We start from the raw sequence: 5643 nt of genomic DNA on the forward strand, positions 1-5643 counted from the left end.
TAAACAATACCAAACTTACCAAATAACAGAAAAATGCATTCAGAGGATAGAGACCACATGTAACCATGTTGTTGGGTTTTTTTTTAGTTTTTGTAATGCCCCCACCTCTAGACGAAAAGGGCGTAAAGTGTTACCCTTGACCGTCCGTCCTTTCGTCTATCCGTTCTTCAGTCCGTCTAAAAAGTATTTTCACACATTATAAGCAAGCTTGATCGTGGACATTCGTGTCCTCAGACACGTTCTTCTTTTGGGTTTTAGAGAATAAAATATTGTATTGTGTTGTATTTTGGATAAAAATCATAAAACTCTAAAAAAAAATAAGGATTTCTGGAAAATAAAGAAAAAAGCAAAATAATAATAACATGAATGGGTATGTATGGAGTGTAAAAGAAAATTAATGAAAAATTAAAAAATATATCATTAATGAAAATATTGTAACAATGAATTTAAATGTAACAATACTAAAGTTTGTTTTTTTCAATGTGGTGTATGGTCAACACATTTCGGCGAAACCCAGGTTGAGAATGTTTATTCGAGGGGTAAAAATCTGCTCTATCACCCTCTCATCTATGTGTTATTTAATTTATTAAACTGATTGTATCAAATGAGATTAAATGACAAAAACGGTAACAAGTAACAAAAAAGATGACCGTACACCTTTCAGCAATTGGTTAACTATATATTGAGCTAAGGGTACTTTGCTTACATTGATTAAAGATACGATCTTTTTATTTACAATGCTGCTACCAGGTACTACTACGAAACAATTAACGCTGAACATTCTGGAAAGGAAATGTACAGATTTGAATTATAGGTGAAATATGTGGAGTAAACTTGTTAGACAGCAACCCAACGTCATAAACAACCAAAAAGACATCTAGAGATTGACAAACGGTCTTTAATAATAAACAATTATTTTAATAAAATAACAAGCTATAAATCGTTATATCGCGTTTGAAAAAGTGGTGAATAAGATAAAAACAGTAGTTCAAAGATCTGCCATCAATCCAGAACTCTACAGATAACAGAAATCATTCAGATATCACAAAAGACAAACACTGACACTGATGAACAAAATCGATCGTGTGGCGAGTTTAGACTATTTTTTTCGCTCCTACTTTTTAATTTAAAAATATGCACGAAAAAAAGGTACATCAATAAACATAAGTTAACATCTGTACAAGAAATGCAATTTCATTAAACATCACGGTATAATAAATATGCAAAACAACAATACACGTAAACTCTATGGGGTAATAACACTGTTCCCTATGAGCCAGGTGCCAACGCATCTTGAGCCCGGATCCATAATGACGAAGGTGGAAAACCTATCATTGGAGCCTAGAGCCTATTTAGTAAAGCCCGGTTCCTTGTCAGTGGAGCCCGGGGCCAAACAAAATTGTTTAAAGGATTCCGGTGCCGATAATGTGGAACCTAGATCCCAGAGATAAAATAAAGATGGAACCCAGAGCTTAGAGCCTTTGGTATCCCCCAACTTTATGATCACATTTGAATTAACTTACTGCAAACTGAAAAGACATCACTTGTACATTTTTTGTTATTTATTGTTTTACTAATAACATATAGACGGATAGATTGAAAACCTTCTCCTTGATATTTACGTCAAAAGAGAATAATACAGCATTGTGCTTTTCTGATATTTTCTTCTTTTGTTTTGATAGAGAATGTAGGTGTGATGGTTAGATTACACAGGGTATTGTTTAATTTTTAAATAAAGATATTATATTAAAGACACCTTTCAAACTTGAAAATACATATCTATCATGCAAGGTGTTTTAATTATTCATACAACGTATTTTCCATTTTATTTATGTTTGAGTGATTGATGAACAGTCTTCATTCATTCACTCATAGCATGTGGCTCCAATTACTGACAATCGTCGAAATTCACCTGTCAAATTTGTAAAGATGTCGCGGTATTGCACGTCTAGGCTCAGTTGACAATACCCATCAAGCCATGCATTGATTGAATACACCCACTTTCGTGAAGTTTTATGTTCAACTTTGACACATACAAGCTATATTAAAAATACAACGATACACAAAATACAGGAAAGGGGCAAAATATGAAAGAAATAAAAGTATGCAAAATAAAACTCACAATCTAAATCTGCAACGTGCGAAAGATATTTATAAACGTGCAGATGAGCTTGCAAGAAATGTATTGAAGTACTTAGTTTCTTTTGTTATCTATTATGACATCAGACTCTGACTTCTTTTGAATTGAGTTTTACTGTGCGTATTGCTGGGTGTTTGTTTTTTCTACATTGGCTAGAGGTATATATTTTTGCGCCAGTCCCAAGTCAGGAGCCTCTGGCCTTTGTTAGTCTTGTATGATTTTTAATTTTAGTTCATTTATTAGGTCTTTCCACTTTTCTGTGGAAAGAGCTATTGGTTTTGTTCTAATTATTATTAGGTCTTTCCACTTTTCTGTGGAAATACCTATTGTATTTGTTCTGATTATTATTTTTATTAGGTCTTTCCACTTTTCTGTGGAAAGACCTATTGGTTTTCTTCTGATTATAAGGTCTTTCCACTTTTCTGTGGAAAGACCTATTGGTTTTCTTCTGATTATTATTTTTTTCTTCTTCCACCACTTTTTTCTGACGGTGCTTTTTTGTTTCGCAAGATGTCGCTTAGATTTTTTGCATATGATATCGAACAGTTATTAAGATTTTGAAACTGACCCTGTTAAGCCGAACACTTTTTATTGTAAGAGTTATCTCCCCAAACACTGTTTTTCTTGTGTACAAATCTCCTTCGCAACCGTAAAAGATTATGACAAATTTATGTCACCAATTTTTTCGTTATATCCTCAGGATCTTAAGAATAATTTTGACCAAAGCGGTTCGGAAACTCCATATGAGAGTTATTTCCCCTTCTGTATTTAAAATAAGTAAAATGTAATTGTAATTGGTAAACCATAAGTAATAGGGACCTAGGATCTTTTGATTTCAGGTCCTAGGTCCAAAAAAAAAGAAAATAAGGTCAAAGGTCAAGGTCATTTTTAAATTTGGATTTTGGCTTATTTTCACCTCTTTTCCAACACCATATAAGATATCGACAACAAATGTTTACTTAATTGTTAGTTTCGACATGTCGTAACACATACATATCGGTTTAAAGGGTACGCTTACATCAAATTAGAGTTTTTACCCCTCTTTTATTTAAAAATATGCATATGGTGATATAGCTCATGAACCAAATATAATTTAGACCTAGGGTCTTATGATTTGAAGTCCTTGGTTGATGACCTTGAAATTGAGCTCAAGGTCATAGGTTAAATTGACGTTCTAGATTTTGACCTTTGCTTTTACCTCATATGTATACATGATAAATCCATGGGACTTTTTTTTTGCATTAGGTTTCAAGCCATTTAACCTTAGAAAAGCCAACTGGAAGTGACCTTGTGTAAACCGGAAGTTGCTTCTTTTGTACTTAATTGATGTAAAAGTTTATAGAACCAGATATTTTTGGTATCAGTGTCAATTAAACGTTTGAATAATACCGGAAGAAACATTTTTCAAACCGGAAGTAACAAATTATCTCCCTTATTTGAAAAATATTGTATAGAAACAATATATTTTTGGAATGAGCGTACAATAAGCTATCATTTGACGCTGAAAATGACATTTTAAACCAATTTTACTATTTTCATATTAAAATACATGTTTTTTTGTGGAAAGACCTTCAATTGTTCTCTGAACAATTGGTTTTTAATTATAATTTTTTTCTTCTTCCGCCACTTTTTTCTGACGGTGCTTTTTTGTTTCGCAAGATGTCGCTTAGATTTTTTGCATATGATATCGAACAGTTATTAAGATTTTGAAACTGACCCTGTTAAGCCGAACACTTTTTATTGTAAGAGTTATCTCCCCAAACACTGTTTTTCTTGTGTACAAATCTCCTTCGCAACCGTAAAAGATTATGACAAATTTATGTCACCAATTTTTTCGTTATATCCTCAGGATCTTAAGAATAATTTTGACCAAAGCGGTTCGGAAACTCCATGTGAGAGTTATTTCCCCTTCTGTATTTAAAATAAGTAAAATGTAATTGTAATTGGTAAACCATAAGTAATAGGGACCTAGGATCTTTTGATTTCAGGTCCTAGGTCCAAAAAAAAAAGAAAATAAGGTCAAAGGTCAAGGTCATTTTTAAATTTGGATTTTGGCTTATTTTCACCTCTTTTCCAACACCATATAAGATATCGACAACAAATGTTTACTTAATTTTTAGTTTCGACATGTCGTAACACATACATATCGGTTTAAAGGGTACGCTTACATCAAATTAGAGTTTTTACCCCTCTTTTATTTAAAAATATGCATATGGTGATATAGCTCATGAACCAAATATAATTTAGACCTAGGGTCTTATGATTTGAGGTCCTTGGTTGATGACCTTGAAATTGAGCTCAAGGTCATAGGTTAAATTGACGTTCTAGATTTTGACCTTTGCTTTTACCTCATATGTATACATGATAAATCCATGGGACCTTTTTTTTGCATTAGGTTTCAAGCCATTTAACCTTAGAAAAGCCAACCGGAAGTGACCTTGTGTAAACCGGAAGTTGCTTCTTTTGTACTTAATTGATGTAAAAGTTTATAGAACCAGATATTTTTGGTATCAGTGTCAATTAAACGTTTAAATAATACCGGAAGAAACATTTTTCAAACCGGAAGTAACAAATTATCTCCCTTATTTGAAAAATATTGTATAGAAACAATATATTTTTGGAATGAGCGTACAATAAGCTATCATTTGACGCTGAAAACGACATTTTAAACCAATTTTACTATTTTCATATTAAAATACATGTTTTTTTGTGGAAAGACCTTCAATTGTGTTCTGAACAATTGGTTTTTAATTATAATTTTTTTCTTCTTCCACCACTTTTTTCTGACGGTGCTTTTTTGTTTCGCAAGATGTCGCTTAGATTTTTTGCATATGATATCGAACAGTTATTACGATGTTGAAGCTGACCCTATTAAGCCGAACAATTTTTATTGTTAGAGTTATCTCCCCAAACACTGTTTTTCTTGTGTTCAAATCTCCTTCGAAACCGTTAAACATTACGACAAAATTATTTCACCAATTTGCTCGTTATATCTTTAAGATCTTAAAAATAATTTTGACCGAAGCGGTCCGGAGACTACATATGGGAGTTATTTCCCCTTTTGTATTTTCAATAAAAAATGTAGTTGTAGCTTGTAAACCATAAGTGATAAAGACCTAGGGTCTTTTGATTTGAGATCCTTGGTCCAAAAAAAGAAAAGAAAATAGGGTCAAGGTCAAAGGTCAAGGTCATTTTTAAATTTGGATTTTGGCTTATTTTCACCACTTTTCAAACACGATATAAGATATCGACAACATATTTTTACTTAATCGTTAGTTGTGACATGTCGTAACACATACATATTGGTTTAAAGGGTGCGCCTACACCAAATTAGAGTTTTCTCCCCTCTTTATGTAAAAATATGCATGTAGTGATATAACTCATGAACCAAATATAATTAAGATCTAGGGTCTTTTGATTTGAGGTCCTTGGTTGATGACCTTGAAATTGAGCCCAAGGTCATAGGTTTAATTGACGTTCTAGATTTTGACCTTTGCTTTTAC

The sequence above is a fragment of the Mytilus californianus genome, unplaced genomic scaffold (assembly GCF_021869535.1).
Source record: "Mytilus californianus isolate M0D057914Y unplaced genomic scaffold, xbMytCali1.0.p SCAF_5, whole genome shotgun sequence".
Lineage (NCBI taxonomy): Eukaryota > Metazoa > Mollusca > Bivalvia > Mytilida > Mytilidae > Mytilus > Mytilus californianus.